Raw genomic sequence first — 21405 nt, forward strand, 5'->3', positions numbered from 1 at the left:
ACCAGAGCCAGCGATGCGTGCCTGGAGTGTATGTGGGTCAGCGCTATAGCATGAAAGAAAGCTTTTATTCTGACATGGGTCCCCCACTGCTGTGTCATTGTGTTCCCCCTGTCACAACAGACAGTGGTGGGTCATCAGCGGCACATCCTCAGCTCCGTGGGGGAACATGATGTAAGAGTGTACAGGGATGCCATGAGCAGCAGAGGCACTGCTGACACACCCAAATGTGTTTAGAAGAGCACCTCAGCAGCCAAGACTCAAGACTTTTTCCTACTCACAGTTTATATTAGAAATGTCTGTTGTTTAAAATGTCAGAATGAAAATCTCTCTGCAAGATTTACAAAATCATATAAGCTAACAGTGCACATTATCTATGCATGTTTTGTCTACCATAAAATCAGGATTATATCAAATTATAAGGTAATTTTTAAATTTTTTAATGTATGAAATATAGCATATCTATATTTTTTGTTCCACTTTTTGTTCTCTCCATTACAACTGATAGAACTTCATCCAGTGATGAAGACCACAAGATACAGCTGAAAGCACTTAGGGTAATCATGTATTATTAAAAATTATTACAGTTATGTTATATTGTGTTATTAATCATTAATGTTTATACACCAGTTAGTGATATTTAGGGCCTCAGCATGAAAGTGCCAGGGGCTCAACAGTCCCTGGCAACTATTGTTTTTGTGCAGATTATTATTATTCTCCTACACCATTGCATTTTTGAGGGGCTTGAGATGCTTGAAAACTAACGAAAATTGGCACACACGTCAGAACTGGCAAAAATTGCAAAGTTCTATAGCACCCCCTAATTACTTTTTAGCATGCTAGGGGTTCTCGAAAACTCACAAAACTTTGCACATGCATCAGAAGTGGTGAAAATGGATATGTGATATTGGTGTTGGGCTTGGGTTTGACAAGTTGGCTCAATAATGCTCCCAAACAATTTTCAAAGTCAAAGCCCCCACCTTTAAATTTGATGTAGATGTACGAAATTTGGTAGGCAGATGTAACATCTCCAAACTTAAAAAAAGCTTCTTGGAGCCATACCCTAACTCCAACAGGAAGTCAGCCATTTTGAATTTACTGTGCAATAATTTTTGCGCAGTTTTTGTTATTTACAAGCGTTGTACTTTAACAAATTCCTCTTAAAGAATTAACCAGAGTGACTTCAAATTTAGTAGGTGACATCTAAAGACCTCTGCGATGTTAAATTGCAAAGCTTTTGAGTTTTCATGGAACACCCTTGGCATGGCGTGCCGATCAATTTGCATGTTTTGCCATGAAACAGGAAGTTGTTGTAACTCAAATGTACCTTGTCCAATCTGCCCCAAATTTCTCATGCCTGATAAGAGTCCCGCCCTGAACACATCTACATGTCAACATCATCCAATTTACATGGAATTTATATGGTGTGGTCCACACATGATATACAGCAACATGACATCTAATTAGTAGGTGTTCTCTAGCTCCACATAGTGGACATAGGAGGTGATATTTAATTCCTTCATGCAACGTCCGATATTCATGAAAATGCATATACAAGTCACACTACCTCCACTAAATGATTTGCTGTATTAATAACCCACTTGTGTAGCACGGCCCACTGGCAACAGGAGATGTATATGCAATTTTGAATACATCATCTCCAGCATCTCCATCACGTAGTCCATATAGGAAATAATATTTTCCTTATTCAGGCAGTGTCAAATGGTCACAAAAGTGAAGGTTTTTTAACTAACATGGGTCTTAGGCTCGGATGTGGCAAGATGGCATGATAGCGCCCTCTACAAAATTTCAACAAAGTAGCACTCGCGTTATGTTTAACCTAGATGTACAAAATTTGGTAGGCACATGTAACATCTCCAGACTTACAACAAAGTCTTTAATTTAATGCTTATTTGAAGTGCATTTCTGACCATTTACAGTTGCTTTATATTTACAAAGTCCACATAGCGGATTCACAGGATCCACCCCAAATTAGATCAGTGAAATCTATAGACCTTAATGATATTAAATTGTGAAGCTTTTTAGATTTGTGGAATGATGTTGCCATGGTGAGCCGGACAGCTGCACGTTTTGCCATGAAAGAGGAAGCTGTTGTAACTCGATTGTACATTGTCCAATCTGCAGCGGATGTGACATGTTTGATAAGAGCCCAAGCTTGAGGATTTCTACATGTTAGTATTGAGTCATAGTCATAGTACCATTAGCAACAGGAAGCAAGTTATGTCATGTTCTAAACTTCCTTTGATTTATATGAAACTTGAAGTGTGTGGTCTACATTTGATATGCAGCAACGTAATCTACATTTAGTGCATGTTTTCTAGCACCACATAGTGGACACAGGAAGTGATAATTATCTCCTACATGCAATGTCCAATATTCATGAAAATGTATATCCATGTCAGTTGCCCTCTGGTAAATGTATTGCTGCATGTCAACCAACCTCCAATAGCAATACCACAGCTGCCGCTCCTTCCAATGCGCGTGAGGTGCAGGGGCCCGTTCAACACTGCTTGCAGCTTTAATTCCTGTTGAAATGTTGAAAAAAACATATTATTAAAATTAAAACCAGTTGTTTTTCTTAGCTCATGAAAAGTTAACATTATGGAGAAATATTTCATTCTACATACTATAGATTTATGTGATCATTCATATAAAGCTTATTTCTCTCAGATATAACCTGGGATAGCTGAAAAAACTGAATTTAACACATGTAAAAGTAGTTAAAACCAGCAAAACCATAACTTTGAAAGCGTGCTTTACGACATTATAACAACAATGTAATTATCTATGATAATGAATCAAAGGTTGTTTGGCAGACAATCACAGGGGATGACAGAGTGAAGCTAAGAGGTAGTGATTATGGAAGAGGTAGGAGACTTAAACGGGACTTGTTTTTGTCTGCATGCAGATGGCACACTGTTTGTAACGAGATCCTAGGGGATGCACTATTCATAAGGGACAGATGTGTGTGTGCATGTATGAGACAGAGATACACAGAGAATATGAGTACACTTTACATCTGGACTTGTGTCAAAAAGTCAAAATTGTGTGTGACAGTAAATGTCTGCGCGATGTGTGCACGTGAGTCACAGCTGGGTCGGTGTGCAGTCAATGACAGCCAGGCAGCTAAAAATGGAAAAGATGACACACCCGCCATGATGCAGACATAATTGCATAAAAGATTTGATTCATCAGTGAGCAAACATGTGGTTTGGTTGGGACTTTGGCTCTGTCTCCTGTTCAGCCTTTAGGATTAATTTCTCTGCATTCATTGGATTTATTTTTACAGCCTTAATAATATTGGATTCATGACATCATTTTCATTGTTAGGGGTCTAAGCACTAACAGTGTTGGAACCCTATTTCTTTTGGTCTGGCTTTTATCATTAATACTCTTTTTCTGCTGACAAAAGTGATTGTCAAAGGTGGAAAAGTCAACTTTTCACAATAGAGATCAGATTGTTCGAACTTGAAGCACAAAAACAAAAACAAAAACAGGTCAACCATTTGGGGGCGCTGTTATAAAGACAAATGAGTTTTGCTTCCAACTTACAAACCATACATTGAAAATTCAAATACTTTATATACATGCTTTACTTACATCAAGCTGCATCTCCTGATACAGGACACGCTCATTCCTACCTGTAATTTTTGTTCCGCAATTTTTTCCAAAATATGTAAAAACCTTCATTTTATACTTTGTTTGCTAGCCAAGTGACTGTCATTTTTAGAACAAAACTGTATCTCATCAATTGATCTTCCAAATTACACAAAATTTAGTAAGCATATCCATTACGAGCTGCAGATTTACTTTGCTAAATTTGGTGTACATCCAACTATTTACATTTGCACTGCAATACATTTTTCAAATTTCACCTTTTTTGTAAAGCATATCCACCATCTGCTCCAGAAACAGCGCATCAAATTTGATGCAAATCTGCCAAACAGTGGGGCAAACATATGAGATTTATAACTCTTCATTTTGTGGTTTCATGTTGCCCTCTGGTGTCAGTGTTTGCACAGGTCTTTCTTTGACTACGCGGCCACTGCACCTGCACCTGAGTATTAGCACAGACTGATGAGATAATTGAGCTCCATGTTATTTTTGCTGCATAATACATGGTGACATAACAATTGAGAGGTGTAAATTGCTTTGAGTGGCACAACGGGATCATTCATTTGTTACAGTGTTACAATTTCATTTAGCAGACGCTAATGTGTAACGCATTTGTATTTGTAACGTGTCAAATGTAAAGGTTACAGGATGAAACACTGAGGAGACACTGAAAAGAAACACTACATCATTGGCACCCTATAGTCATACCTCCTGCCTTTTCTCGTTTATATCTATATGCTATGGTTCTGTCCCAGTCTGGCTCTATGTTCCTCCACCAGTCCACCAGATGTCCCCAGGCTTTTCTGCCTGTTTAAGACTGGACTGAGTAGACAGTTATATTTGAGGACCACTTAAGAAATTTGCTTTCTACATTGATTCTCGTTGGAACCAAGTGCTAATGTGAGCTGAAACACTAGTTATGTTATTCAGAGCTGCAGTTGTCTTTTATTTGGATTTATGTTGTTACATGCAGCCTTAATATGCAAGACACTCCGCTTTACAGACTGATTTACTCATGTTTTTGTCAACAGCAATATATGCTGAAATTTATTTTGCTATGTGTGCTTGTTCTGACTTGTGCACTTATAGAAGTTGTGTTCATGTGAGTTCTTGGACAGTTTGATGATGGTTATATTGTTTTCTGGTTTTCTGTTTGCAATGTGTTTCCCTTCTGTGTTCCTGTGCTCCACACCTGCCCTGCATCAGTCTTGTTAATCCTGCCATGTGTCTTACCCAACCAATCAGCTCCCAGCCTGTCCTTGTGTCTTACCACCCGTCCCTTGTTGTTTCATTAGTTTAGTTTGTATTTAAGTCCTGGTTTTTAGTTCAGTTTTGTTGGATCCTTTGTTCAGTTTTACTTTTCCTGCACTTGAGCCAGAATAAAGACGCTTTTCTTCAGCTTTGCTCTGCCTGTGGTCTCCTACATTTGGGTCCACCTGCTCTGCTCCACATAACACATTGAACATGAGAAAACTGATTGTAAAACATTATTCAACTTTTTTTGGTTCAACAAATGCATTTCGCATCATTGCTGGAAAAGGCTGGATTTCCACTAAAAGTGTTTTTTCCCCTATGTTTGACTTTTCTGACTGTAAAATAAAAACAACTTTTGTAGTAGTTTCTCCTTTTTTAAATGTTCCATGCTGGCACATCAACTTGGGTCTGGTGTTGTACATACACAGTATCTGGGGGAGAAAGACCAGAATCCTCTTCCTCCAAAAGGACGAAGGACTACATATTCTGTTTGATGATCTATCAAGGTGTAAATCAAAGATTATGTTGTGGTCTCCCACAGCAATTACATTTGTGATGGAAAGGTCAGGTAACATGTCAAAAGTCTTGAGGGAGAGGGCTGTGTCATCAAAGTTCGGACCATAAATGATTAGCACCTTTACCTGAGCAGAGTAGATACCCTGTTACTATGATAAACCATGCTTTTGGGTCACTTATCGTGGAGATGTGTTTGAAAGGTATGTTTTTCTTAATACCAATCGCAAACTCAAACTCTGTGAGCTTTTGCTGGCAATGTGGATTGGAGATCTGCCCTGCTGCAGCTCCACCAATTTCACTCCGATGGTCTAATATGAGTCTCTTGAAGGAACTTTAGTTCACTTAATTGCATGACCGAGGCTGTGGACATTTCAGCTAACCAAAGTGACACCACTGTGCGGAGCATCATCCCCGAGTACCATAAAGAAGTGCAAATTGTATTACATAAGCAGTGACATAGTAATTTGCCCCAAATGAAAAAACATGAAAACCACCAGGACAAGAACATGCATGGAACTATTACTTACCGACCCCGACATCCACTTCCCCAAACTAAGTGAGAAAAAATACCCAATCATACTGCCCACAGGTGTTGCTTCAACAACTTAGCTAGGTTAGCCAAAAGGCTAGCTAATTGCTTTGCAGTGACACTGCTAACTGCTAATTACAAACTTAGCTAGCATCCCCTCTGATAAACAAACAAATATTGATATGGTCAGTAACTTTACAATTCAAGTTAGCAGAAACACAACCTACAAAGTCAGCCTCTGAATTGAAAGAGTTAAGGCACAGGGGTTAAACTTTACAGTATTGACCTACCCAACAAGTGCAAGTCCACGTCCATGGCTCAGAGTTAGCTATCATAGCTGGCATGAGGTGTGCCTTAAATCACATACTTCTATACTTACACTTAACATTTTGAGTGTATAAGTGCGTTCGCACTGAGAAGTATGGAAAAATGCAGTGTACTGTGAGTAGTCGGATGGTGCACTCAAAACGGTCAAAAAGTTGAGTGTGGAACTATGGACACTTCTCGCCCTTAATGGTCGCCATCTTGGCTACGTAGCGGAAGGGGAGGGACCACTTTTCAAACTGGAAATGGCGGCTGAGGATGTTGTAATGGTGAACATCGCCGCATTATACAAATCTAAGTTATACATGTGTTTTTCTAGCACTAAGCACCACTATACTGTTGTCGGATCTAAGCCATCAGTATGTTTATTAGGTTAATTTAGCAGTCTGTAATGATTTGGTAGCGCAAATGCTAACACTAGCTAATTCTTATTGGCGATCGTCATTTACAGTAAGTGCACAACAGCTGTGTTTGATTCGAGACAATACTACCCTGTCAAAATTCGAGCACTACGCCAGTAAGTATATAGTGTATACAGTGTACTACATGAAAGTGTACTAACAGACGTATGTGATTTGAGACACAGCCAGCCATCCTCACTGGGCAGGCAGATTGTCCACAAATAACTTGGCCTCCTCTGAGGTGTTGAATATTGACATACCAGTGCCCTGGGTAACTTGAAGGCGTGCAGGGTAGAGAATTCGAGTTTGCAGTCCAGCCTCCTTGAGGTTCTTCCTCACATCCCTAAAGAGTTGGCGCTGTTTCATTAGCTCTGCCGGGAGGTGAGGGAAAATGTGAATCCATCTTCCCTTGTAGCTCAGTGGGTATTGTTGTCGTGCCAGCCGCATTATCAGTTCCTTCAGTCGAAAGCTGTGGATCCTGGCTATCGTGACTCGAGGGCGCGCAGGGTCCATAGATGGCCAGTCTGTGTGCCAGGTCAACCTCTGTTGGAGTAGGGAAATGTTCTGCGCCCAGTAAATCACAAATAAAGTTGGCAAGGAATTCCATAGGACGGCCACCTTTGTTTTTTTCTGGCCACTGAGTGTTTGAGACCCATGTGGGAACCCTCCACCGCTACAATAGTTTATTGAAGAACATCTATTTTAACACTTTAACATCCTAAAATTAGAAGTGCAATAAAAACAAATATTGTTACGCCTATTTCCACTTTTACGCGAATACAAATATGAATCTAGATCATTTGTTGCCTCAACAAATACAGATATAAATACAAATAATGGGCTCTCTGTACATTCCTAGTCTGTTGAAAAAGTCTTCCATCTTTTTGCTCATGTTGTCTATGGCTGCAAGAATGACAGGTGTTTCAGGGTTTGTATCTGCCGTTAGCATGGTGAGCTCCGATGCCCTGCCGCAAGGCTAATCCTCACATGGTGAAGATTCTGTGTCTTCTTTAGTGGTTTTCTTAATGGTGGTTTGCTTTCTAGATGACTTGTTTGTAGCCATTTTGTGCCTACATGGTTACGACGATGAGGAATACAAACTTTAAAGTGGTAGCCGCACTGTAAAGAATGTTACATTTCTTGAATCGTGATTTATCGGTAGGGAGCTCTAGGAAAGTACGTCTACACCACCACATGCACTCTAGTTTCCCCGGAGCCCATTCTGTTGATTGGTTAGCTTCCGGAAGCTGCATAACAGCTGACTTCCAGCTGCTCGGGAGGCTACGCCAACAAATCGTGAAACAAACTATAGTAGTAGGATTTCACTTCTCAGATATATCTATACATGTGTGAGCTGGAATCTGATCCGAAATATAAGAGTGGACAAAACATGGAAAAACCTTTAGCCTTTCCATTAAGGCTCCCAACACAATATGGGAAGTCCCATAATCTTTCCACAATGTCCTGCACATCTCTGTGAAAACAATTTTGAAGCTGTTGAATTCAACCTCTGGCTCAGATCGATGAAGCATTGTGTGAGGATTTGTGCAAGATAAACAGGCACAATAACAACAACAATACCAAATCATAAAAACTAAAAACAGACATGGAAGAATTTAGGTGCACTTCTTTATCCCTCTCTCACATCAGGTAAACAAGCACAGTGAATTCCCCCTCATTCTGCCTTGAGATGTTCACAGGTCTTACATACCATATCCTCCTCCAATGCTACCTACACTGTAGGTATTTATGTTGGAGCTGCAGTAATCACCACCATAATCTGTTGCATCAAGCATAAATCTTGTGTCAGTTTGCTGTACCTGTATGTCACACTATATTGAAATGACAATTTATATGGGAATTTTGAGTAATAACCAATAACTGCTTAGGTGAGAGAGCTACTGGATATCTGTAGTTATTAAAGTTTGTCAAAAACAGTCATGTCACATACATTTGTTATAAATGCCTCACGGAGATTAAATACAATTTTATTTTACAAAAAGGATCATTATTCAGAATGCAAGAGTTTCCATATGACATCATGTATGGGTCATTCTGTGTCAAATCAGACAGAATCCCAGAAAGTGGTTGTGGCACCATCTCAGATTTTGTTCAAAGTTTGTCCATGTAACATTTGGCTCCCAAACCTAAGGCCTGTAAAATAATTTTGTTCAATTTCAATGTTTTTATATTACTTTTACTTACTTTTTTTCTTCATTTTTACACTCAAAAACATCTTATCTGAGAAGCCATGTTTGGGCATTAATATCTTAACATTATAACTTTATTTTATATTATTTTATATCATTTTATTTTATTTTATTTCTTTGACTGCGAAGCACTTTGTAACTGGTGCTTGTGAAAGGTGCTATATAAATAAACTTTGCTTGCTTGCTTGCTTAAAGTATTATACCTAGCCTCACCTAACTTTGTAGGATGGTAGACAAACATGTTCTCAGTATGACTGAACCATTAAAAATTGTACCGCATGTATTGATTTTCTATAAGGCCCTAGATTTGGAAAGAAAAAGTACAAAAATATAATTAAAATTTTATTAGTTTTGTTGTTATGGTACCTGAAGATTCCCTAGTGTTTCCCTGTTTTTTCCCTTCCCTGTGTTCCCAGTGCTCCCCTGTCTCTCTCTCTGTGTTTATGTTTTGTGTGGGTGTGTGTGTGTTGGCCTGGGCGTGGCTCTCCTGGCTCCCAGCTCTACACTCTTGTCTGCAATCAGCTCATCACCTCTCCCAGTCTGCTCACCTGCCTCTCATGAGCTTGCAGTATATCTACCCCGGCTCTTCATCCACCCATCGCCAGATCTACTCCAGTGGTAGCTTACACGTCAGGCCTCTCATTTGCATATGGTGATTTCTCCAAGTTTGGTATCATTGCTAACTGCCAGTCCTCGGCCTCAGCCCACTTCATCCCCACTCCATCCACCTCCATTCCCCACTTCCCTGGAAATAAAGCCTTATTTCATTCACTTTCACTCTAGTCTGTGTCTGCGTTTGGGTTCACATTGCAAACCACAACATTTGTGCCAATATTTGAGGTCTCTACCACTAATGGACATGAAGACATTAAGAATAAAACAAGGCATGGTAGCGTTTTCATTTTCACAGGACCAAAACAGTATGTGAGGTAACTTGTAGGAACATGAAAATGTATGTGGAAATAGATTAATGTATGGTCATTTAGTGTACGAAGTGCCAATGTCATTTCATGTTCCCTTCATAGATAAATACACATAGTTAAAGGCATCGTTTAACCCTAGGAAAAAAAATGTCCATAATGAAGCAGGGTCTTCCCTTATTATCTGTACTTATTTGCATCCCAGCGTCTGATTTATGGAGTAAAGAAATACATATTTTTTGTAGGCTTATTTTACTGTAGGTCATTAATAAATAATTAATAAACGCATCCAACCTTTTATGTGGAAACACATTTAGATACTCCCATCAGAGCTGGAGAGGGCCATTTAGGATACCACTTATTCCTCCTTTATACCAGAGGTTTTATCAAAATATTTTACTACTTGTCAATATCCAGGACCTTACCGGAGACACAATTCCCATCTCAAATTCCAAGGAACATACTGAAAACATATTTATCCTTTATCTCTTACAATTCCTATGACACAAAAATTCAATAATCATGGAGATACTGAAGCAAAAAAATGTAAATGAAATGGATGTTTTTCTGCCATAGGTAAAATATCTCTCAAATCTGTGTCTATTTCTGTATGAAGGAAAAAAGGAAGGACATTGGTGCTTTGTACCCTTAATACCCATACATGTACATTTTTATGTTCCTACTGGCTACCTCACATACCATTTGAAAATGACCAAAATATGCTACCACACCTTGTTTTATTCATAATATCTTCATGTCCATTGCCGATAGAGACCTCAAATATTGGCACAAAATTAACAGAAGATTGTAGTTGCAGAAAAAATAATGATTGATATCATATTGGTGCAAAAATGTGGGTTTGTGGTACCCTCAATATTTGTGGTACACTCTTTTAGGAATTTTGCACTTTTTTCCAAATCAAGGGCCTTATAAAAATAAAATGGCATGCAGTACATTTACTGCAAACAGAACACATTTGTCTTCCATTCTACAAAGTTTGGTGAGGCTAGGAACAATACTTTTCAAGATATTAATGCCTAAACATGGCTTCCCAAATAAGGCGTTTTTGAGGCTATAGAAATTCATCAAGGGCCAACAAAATATGAAAACACAGGATTTGAACAGAAATATTTTACAGGCCTTGGTTTTGGGACCCATTCATGATATAGACAAGATGTGAACAAAATCTGAGACGGTGCTGTAACATCCATATCTGATTTGACACGGAATGACCCTTATAACAGTAGCAGTGAAACAAAGAAATACACTGCATATCTACATAACACTTAAACCAAAAGTTTTTTTTATGCTGCATCCATTTTGCTGTCAAATGATTATTTAGAATCTCTATAAATTTTGTGTTTTCTTTCATTTTTACATTGTGATGTAATAGTGAGCCAGATTAGATTGGATTATTAATTTAATTTGCTTCAGGGTATTACGCTTCTGACAAAAATGTTACTTTATTTCTTTTGATTTCCCTGCTGAACCAATAACATACTAATATGGACCCTAAAACCAAAGCACATACCAAACCATGAATGGAAAAACCATGAACCATGAAATGAATACTGTTACATCTCTACCAGGAGGTCCAATCTCTTCACCTCCCTTTGTAAACTATGTTCTGTGGATTGTTTTGTCCCTGTTTTTTATTTGTGCAAAATGCAATGTTTTTGCCTCTTATCACCACCTTTGCTGTTTTCCAGAGGCTGCAAGTTGATATTTCTGGAGTGCTGTTGGTCTTTGTGATTGGAATATTGAGGTGTTGAATTGCCATCTAGCAGGGGGTCAGGGTTTCCCCATTCAGTTTCGGAGAGATTTGTTTCTCTAGGGGAGGTGAGTTATTGTATTTACCTGCCCTGTATGTGGGTAATTTTTTACCCCCTTGCCTGTAATAATTAGAGCTGCGATCACCTTCTGTTTTTCACTGAATGCACTGGTGGGCTGAAAAAGTGATACTGTTTTGGCAAACTGAAGCCATTGAAAGCATAATGAATTAGTTATTAGTAGTTCTGTTTAGTGGATCAGAGCAGATTAGAGGAGGGCATGTGGTGGTGGAGACATGTTGATATGGATGTTAATGGATGGTTCCATTTACAGGTTCACTAGCTTGTTGTCCTACATATCACAACTTTTTGACTTTGTACTGAAGTTCTTTGTGAAATGTATAATGTAGCACAAAGTCAAAAGATTGTGTTATGAAGTACAACAAGCTAGATATTGTGTAAAACAAATTCAGTGTGATTTAGCAAACAGAAAAATAGCTTTACATTTAACATTTCTTAATTGAAACAATAGATAAAGACATAAAGAAATAATAAGAGACCAGGAACAGGATAAGTTTTGGGTTTTTCAAGTCTTCCTTAATACAATACTGATATGCTAATATGTACGTGGAAATGGGTCTTGGTCACTCTACTGTCCATCATGTTCAAAATCAACTGTCAATGCTCCTTTCTGTTATTGAATGGGAGAGCAGCATTTTTCATTTTTAGAAAAAACAATGCTGTATCTCACCAATAGATACACCAAAATTGCAAAAGCACATCCAGCACGAGATGCAGATTGACCATGCAGAACACCCAAAGAAGGGTGCTGTATAAACTCACAAATTTCAGGTTTCACTATATTTGGTATGCAACTCCAATATGGGCTCAAAATTCAGTGTGGGAAATTTGATGCAAATCTGACCATAGGTGGCGCTGCGGCAAGTTTTCAAAAAAAAATATAGATGAAGAATTCCTCTTGGTTTACAAATAACTGCTCCAAATGATGCAATATTCGAGAGCACATACAGGATCCACTAAGGTATTGTCATGTCAGTTTAGGTTAAAATCTAATCATGTTTCATATCAAAAATATTAATTTAAAAATAGGACCCCTGTTGCCCTCTGGTGGAGTACCTGTGTCTGCACAGGAAAGGAGGACCTCTTCTCAGGAGGTCACTGAGGTTTCATTATATTGTATGTACTGGTGTTTAGCTAAGGCTGGTAAGAGACTGACTCCTTGCATAGGTTTGCACATTCTATTGTGTTATAATGCCCCAGCCAACTAGTTCCATAATATTATTCTCAATTGAGCTCAACAACTCATTTTTGCTGCATAATACATGGAGACATTAAACCTGAGAGTTGCAAAGTACTGTAAGTGGAGGCAGGCAGGATTACACTCATGCAAGGAGCAATTTATGACGCACTTCTATCTCCCCTAAAATATTAATAAATGGATAAGCAAGGATGCAACGTGTCCTTTATGTTCAGGTATATCTTCACTTTGGCACGTTCTATCAGCCTGTGTCAAGGGTGATACACCTGGAGACATAACCAGGTGCTGGAATGTCTATCGGCATCAAGCATGTGTCTCATTTCTTCGCTGGATGAACAAACTATAGTAATTAAGAAATCGATTCAAAATATTTCAAGAAAAGCCTGTTTGGGCTACCAAAGCTACTGTACAGGGGAAAACTGGAGATCAATCACTAGAGTCAAACTGTGTGTAAACCACCTCATGTTGTACTGAGCTGCACTGATGAATAAAGTGAAAGAGGAATCTACACTGAAAGCAATTTCCAAAAAATCATTTTATCATACTATCTTGGAGTTGTCTCTTCTAAGGTTTCTTCTATTATTTCCTCTTATGTTTCAACAGTTTGTTGGGAACTTTTTCCTTGTCTTCTTAAAGATTTTGGGATGGTTTGGGAACCATTGCTGCATGTGATATTTGGCTGTACAAATAAACTACAATTAGACTTCATTTGATTTAATATTACCGCCTGTCCTTGCTCTGTGTCAAATAAATCCATGCAGAAAATGCCTAATATACTTGTACCCTGTATGTCAGAGGTTGTAGTTTATCACAGTGACAAAAGTGCAAACTCAGTGATGGTTTCTCTATGTGCCAAAACAGAGAGACTACTTTCACCTCTATCTTTGGCTTGATCTGTTGTTTGTTTTGTGTTTTATTTTTATGTATTTTTTTTCAATACTTTAACTATTTTCTATTGCTTTTATGTTTTTGACTATACATTGTTGTCCTCTGTCAGCGGTACATTCCTGTGTGTTTCCTATGTGATTAATTTAACAAAACCATCCCAACTCAAGGTCTATTTACTAGTTTTTCCCAAAGATTTTCCAAAGAATTTCCAAAGCAATGGCTTGGCTTGGCCTGTTATAAGTGTGTGTGTGCATGTTAACCATGTGATTTGGTTAAAGTTTTGGAAAAAGCTGGTAAGTGCATCTTGGATTGGAACTGTTTCTATTTCCAAAGTCAAGACTGAACTTAAGTGTTTAATGTCTGGCTGCAAAGCAAATTTTCTTTAGGACAACAACAGAGTTGCAGTTGAAAAGGTGAGAAATTTATAATATATTTCTTGATCCACATTTACTTAAACAAAGTGTACAGATATAGATGTTCAGGCATGAAAAAAACTTTTTCCCAGTTTGAGTCCACCTAAAGCTACAGTATGATGCTGGTGCTTACAATAGCAGGTTTTGAAAGAGGGGTACTGTAAGAGGAAACTGAAAGTGGATATAAACAACCACTTACTGAGGATCAATGGGGCAGCTGGGGTTTGGAATTACACAAACCTTCTCCATGTTTCCAAATTCACTGCGGCCTGCCCTCCGGTTGCCCTCTTGTCCTCCCTCGCGCTCTCACCCGTTCCCATCTGCCAGCCTGGAATGACAGGATACATGTTACAGTGGCTTTGCTTGCAGAATGATTGACTCACTGGCACTTTCACAGCAGTGACACCAGCAGATGCTTATTTCAATGACATTTCTGAGGAGGACATGATATTTTCTTGTCCTCCTTAGAAATGTTAAGATTAGAATCTTGATTATCAAGAGGCAAAGTAGAGTTCAGGGTTGACCGCTTTGCATAAAGGCATCATGAAAGTAAAGTTCTTTCTCTCCTTTTTACTTTACGTATTTATATCAAAACAAAAAACATAATGCTGTGTGTGGTCTCAGGGGACCAGCATAGCTATTTATCTGCACACGTACTATGTTACTGGTTAAATACTGGTGGCAGATAACATGAAACCTGCTAATATCTTCTCTGGAGATATATTGGTGATTCAGGTTTCTCTCTCATCTTGTTGTCCTGTAAGCCCTGTTTCTCTCCCTCTGCCCTTCTCTCTCCTCTCCCTTCTATCTCGCTCTCTGTTTTGAGAGGTCTGTCTGTCTGAAGCTTTGTCTCAGCTGCTGCCGGGGTGCGGGGTTATTTTGAGAAGTGGACAAAGAGGAATGGGATAGTTGGCATACCAGCGGGGACACACACACCACCATGCACCCATCTGGCTGCAGGCACACAAGAACACGCAGTTGCACATGAGCTTATTATCATGATATGCTCAGTTTATCCCATATCTACACTCTTGTTTGATAATTGAATAGACTTAAGTGAGGGAACTGACATGAATTCCTGGCCACTGATTACAGTGTCTGAACTGTGCGACAGTGTTTCCCGTATAAATATATTCACAATATGTCACACAGGAAAATGTGTTGTAAAGGTTTTCATCTTGAGATTCATCTACATTATATGCAACTTTAAAAAAAGAGTCAATTTATTGTCTGACATATTGCTGGGAATAAAAATAGCTGGATTTAAAGTCAGATTGATCCATCTGAATCAATCATTTTCTCCAATAATATAGGGAGTTTTGCTCAGTTTGAAATAATTATTTATAGTCTTCGATCAAGCCATATCTATCATTATGTTCTGACATGACAGTGTGTAACAGTAGTTTTATAATAGAATTAAAATAAATAATCAACATTTTGTAATGTACTGACATTATGGAAAGAGGATGTGATTCAGAGGGCAGAAAATAAAGGCTCAATATTGCCTTAGCTACCAGATATCTGGTCCAATAATACCTTCTCTCAGTACAAATCTGTTTACTGTTACATCTCTCTGTTATACACCACTGGAAAAATACTGGGTCTTCAAACGATCTCAAACAGGATGTAGTATTTAGATATCAGATCATTCAAACATATGTGACATTTCCATAGAGGAGTCACACTGAGGGATTCACACAAGGGCTTAAATGAATGGAGGGTGATCATCTAGTGATGATAACAGATGAATGATGAGAGCAAAGTCACAACACAACTGAATATAGAAGGGGAAAGATAAACGATAAAGAAAGTAATGTGGGTGGGAAGGAAAGAAGGATGCAAAATCAGAGGCCAGGCTGTGTGTGAGGGGTTTGCTCCTTTAAATCCAGACACAGTTACAAGTGTCGTCCTGTTTTTGTCTGACGCTGCATCAGGAAAATGAAAGACTGTAATGCTCGAAGATCATAATCTTCACATGGTGTGTGACCTTATTAACTAGTTGGGTGTTAAAGAGGATGCATTAAACTGGATATGGACAAGGAGGCCCACACATTTGATCTGTACCCTAAAATAACTTGACAAATAATGTCAAGTAAAAGGAATTTGATTTTAAAACAATTTTACTGACAGATAAATCAATAATAAAATGATTGTGGAAGTTTAACCGGAAGATTTAATTACAGTATCTGATCTACAATAACTATTTCAGTATGAAAATCTGTAAAAATGAAAATATGCATTAAGAACTTTGAATTTTAAATATATAGTCCTTTAATAATAGGTTCATCAACAAAGACCATGCCATTTGAATGGTATAAAAAGTAGATTTATTTGGATTGTCAAGAGGGTTCAGGATTGGATGAGGATAGTGTATGGTGGGCCGGATGGGGGTCGAGGAGAGGGATGAGGGGGGTCGATGGCATGGGGATGACCGGGGACCAAATGGAATCACAAAGTGGCTGGAGCGTCTAGGAACCTGGGGGTCGAGACTCAGGGTGGGGGACATGTCTCTATGAGCTTTCTGCTTCGTCATCCCTCAAAGTTAACTTCATTGGACTAAGTGAGAGCGGGCTCTTTGAATGTCGCTGAGGTAGGTATGGAATCTTGGGGAGACTAGCGGTCGAGAATTTTATTTATTTAATTTTAACAGGTGGCAGCTCCACTGCGGAGGAATTGGCCAGAGTACGGTTAGGAATGTGGACTGACTTTGTCGATTTGGGGAGACAGGTTGCCTGTGCGGAGAGTTTGGTAGTGGGCCAGGAAGTCTGAAGTGAGAGGCGAACGTTTGGCATAAGATGTGGTTCAGACTTACAGATAATATGCCGAAGTGTGCGTGAAACACACAGGTGCTGTAATCAAATAATATCGACGATGGGGAGCCAGGATGATTCATAAAGGATGGATTGAGGGAGGGATGAAGGGATGAGGTTGAGGGTCGAAGGGTGAGGGATGAAGAGATGAGGGTCGAGGGGTGAGGGATGAGGGTCGAGGAGTGAGGGATGAAGGTCAAGGGATGAGTGGTGAGGGATGAAGGGATGAAGGGATGCGGGTTGAGGGTCGAAGGGTGAGGGATGAAGGTCAAGGGATGAGAGGTGAGGGATGAAGGGATGAGGGTCGAAGGGATGAGGGTCAAAGGGTGAGGGATGAAGGTAAAAGGGTGAGGGATGAAGAGATGAAGGTTGAGGGGTGAGGGATGAAGGGATGAGGGTCGAGGGGTGAAGGTCAAGGGGTGAGGGATGAAGAGATGAGGGACAAGGGATGAAGGGATGAGGGTCGAGGGATGAAGGGATGTGTGTGAAGTGGTAAGATGTGCGGCTCATAGACACAGGGATGAAACAAAAACACGAGGCAATTAAGACACAGGGAGCAGGCACGTGGGGAAATACGACCTGGCCCTAGCTAGGGCTGAAGCAGTCTGTTGCCACCAGGATGGAATCATCGGTGTGCCAGTGCGGGGGGCGTTGGATAGGGAACCCGCAAATGAGTGGTCGGCTGGAGCAGTGGTGGAACTGGAGGCCGTGCAGAACTGGAAAGCCTGGCTTTGTAGGCTGTGGAGGGGCGGAGTGGCGGAGGCCAGAGTGAAAGTGCTCATGGGCACAGTGTTAACGACGGCTGGAGCGAGGGGATTGGCGGCGGGGGGTGAGGGAAGAAACATAAAAGAAGGAGCTGCTGGAGATGAAAGTGTAGAGGTAGCTGCAGCTGAAGAAAGGGAAGAGGAAAGGATGAGGGGATGTATGTGCGGGGGTCGATTGTGCAGCCTGCAGATACGGGGATGAGAGAGAAGACGAAAAACATGAGACAGATTAAACAGGGAGGGAGCAGGCACAGGTGAAGATATGACCTGGCCCTGCGAGAGGGCTGAAGCAGTTGGTTGCGTCGTGACGTCATCGACGTGCGGCGTACAGGTGGTGCTGAGCGGGAAACCCAGAAGTGAGCAGCCGTCCGGAGCGGTGGTAGAGGCATGGATGTATAAAGAGAACTGGATACAGGAAGAGCGCCAGGCTTTGAAGCAAATTTGACATAGCGGCCAAACCGTGTAATTACAACGTCACGAGATGCACACTGGCCCAAAAATACTTTTTCCCATAGACTTACATTGTGAAAGAGACGTCTGTAAATCAGCGGATAATTTTTTCTGAGCGTCACAACCCCCGCGAAATGACTTGTCTCACTATCGGAATTAAATCCGTTCGATCCAATCACATTTCAAAAGCCTAGAAGAGCCGCATGACTGAATTGTTTTATCCCCATTCAAGCTAGCCGGAGGGCTAAACCGGAAGTAGCCGGCTCGGTCAGCAAAAGTTACTAGTGCGCATGCTCTATGGGCCGCACAATGCGGAAGATCCGGGTACTTTCATACCGGGAAGTCGATTTTTTATTGCTTCATGCGCCACTGAGCAATTTTCATATGAATGAACGGGGTCCCGTCTCCGACGCTGTATCCAGTTCCTTTTATACATCCAATGGTGGAGGTGGAGGCAGAGAGGAGCAGGAAGAACCTGGCTTTGTTGTCAGTTCGGCGAAATGGGATTTGTATACGGAGTTCAGCCGGGACTGAGGAAGTCTGGGCTCTGTTGTAGTAGGCGGCGTTGTGACATCGGTGAGCGGCGTGCGTTGGCCCGGCGGCGGACAATGAACCGAGAAGAGCGGGAGGATTTGAGCTGCCGGCGAGAGAGTTGATGGACGTAGAGTCTGCATAGAGTTGGAAAGTTTGTCTTTATCATCGTTTTGTAGGAGTGGGACGACCGTCTCCTTGAGAGCTCGCCGGAGGTGAGCAAACATCCGGTTGAAGATGTTAATCACTTGGAAAAGAGTCGCATCTGAGTGGGCCATGGCGTGGACGTGTGTGGAGGGCAGGATCCCAGCTGATCAGGGGCACGGCGTCTGGAGGAGAAATGTTCTATGTGGATGTGGTGGTGAAGGAGATATCACGTTGGTACTGCTGGATCTAGTCATGGGCGATATGTTGCCGAGGAACGTGGATCACGGAGCAAAGGCGGGAGGTAAGCGTTTGCGATGCAAGTGTGTCGTAGGTCGCATGAGAACTGAGACGGACAGGAGAGAAAGGGGTTAGACACACTTATATAGGTATGCACGGATGATTCAATTAGTGAGGTGCAGGTGATTGAATTTAGTGAGAAAGAGGGACGTGGTCTTGTTCCTGAACCTTTGTTATAATAATAACTCCATTAGTGGTTGTGTTGATTGGCTTTTATCTTATTTATTCAGTTGAAGACGTACTCCGGTGATTTTGTATTGCCATTATATACTGTTGGACTTGCTAGGGACAGTTAAAGAAATTGTCAAGCTGAGATATCTTGAATTTTAGTCCTTAGTATGGGTCAAGCTCCAAAAACACTGCTCCTACTCTTCCCATAATGCAACTTCATAGTGTCAATCATTAGACCCGCCTTGCCTGGTGAACTTGTATGTCTTTCAAACTTCATTTCTTTTTATAGTCGATTTGTCATCTTCCAGCTCAAGTTTATTAAATCCTGATGACATCATCAGAGCTATTTTCTCATACTGTAGAGGCTCCTGCAGAACCACAGAAGATACACTCACAGCCTGAGTAGCACTCCACATGATGAGTAAATTGATCATCATGTGTAAAATTGTGTAAAACTTAATAGGAATTATTTCTAATTGGAAACAAAGACACCTGTGTTTCATGTTTTACTCGACCATTTAAATGACTACTGTCTCTGTATCTATGATGCAACAGGTGATGATAATAAAGAAAGAACACATTTAAATGAACATTATTGTTGAAGCATGTTTCAATAATTGAATAATTTCAATTGAAGACTAATAATAAAATGTTTCAAAATCATGATCATGGCATGTGTTTACCTCAAATAGACTGCTGGGTATTCTGCAGCAAGATGTCTGTAGACTAAACAAGGTTATTCAAGAAACCAGTGGGTGGCGCCAGCTCACCACCTATGTTCCCTGGCTTTTTATTAAGAATGACCCACTTTCTCATCCACTACAGACTGAGCAAATATTTGTTGTAGTAATGTAGAAACATTACAATGTTTCTATTCTTTGGCTAGGTTTCTCTTGTCAACTGCATCTTTAAGTCTGTCTGTCATATTTATTATTATAGATGATCTACAGCAGTGTGTGGCTGATGTGAGGTATATAGTGCTGCCTTGTAAAACAATGTTTAATGTTTAATGCAACTGTACATAAATGAATGTAGATCTTTATGTTTTTGTCAATATTCAGTCTTAGCTGCTATAAGAGTACAGCATTTTTTCACTAATTCCAGACTCCCCAGAAAGTTTCAAAAAGATTTAAAGAGAAGTGAGAGAGAAGGTAAATGATTTTATGTAATCGCTGCATTATAGTGAGATAAAATTTCACCATTTTTTGATGTTTTCTTACTTGTAAAACTATTGTATGCTATTTTGAAATGAATTAACTGTGTTGTGTTCCTATTAGTTTGTCTGTTGTGATGTCAAGGACACCACTGCCATGGGAATAGCTATAGGAATGCTTGTTACCCAAGTGGAGTGAATTCTCATTGTTTTTTGTCCCCTCCTCTAACGGCGTCCATTCTCTCATGCGTGCATAGCTCTCATACTATCCCTCTTTTACCATGCACACTGTAAAACATCAGCACACACTTTTAAAAAGGGTTTCAGACTGTGAAAATACTGATGACAGTTGTTGGCCAGATTCCTTTTACCCAATCAAAAAACACTTATTTACAATTCACACAAACCGACTTTGCCACTGTTCAGTTTGCAAAGTCTGGCTCACATAGATTTGTGTTTATTAATCATTGCTTAATACAGAAAAGTTTCAATCAAAATCAAATCAAAAACATATGACCAAAACACTTTTTGGCACTCTATAAGCTCTTTTTGGTTGAAGTGACATTGCTATGTTAGGAATGTGTACATAAAGGACAAAGCCGGTACATGCGCTGTTGATATTCTGTACATTCTGTCACATTGTTACTGTATGTATAGTTAGGTTACCAGGGGCAACGGTGTAGCCAGGTGGTATCCTGGACTGTTTGCGGGGAAGCATCCGGAATCAGACTGTTTGCTCTGTAAGGCCTGTTGTCTTCCTAGCAAAAACATTCCCACCCCAGGGGCAAGCAGAGCATGCTGAGGCCCAGCAGTTTACCACGAGCAGGGCGGATACAGAGCATCCTGCATCCTGCATGCTCGCTGCTGCTAAACCTCGGCCATGGAGACCCAACATGGGATTAGGGGAGCTCTCATGGCACCCTATGCCCCCCCTCCCATGCAAGGT

This window comes from Thunnus thynnus, chromosome 21, assembly GCF_963924715.1.
Source record: "Thunnus thynnus chromosome 21, fThuThy2.1, whole genome shotgun sequence".
Taxonomy (NCBI): Eukaryota; Metazoa; Chordata; class Actinopteri; order Scombriformes; family Scombridae; genus Thunnus; species Thunnus thynnus.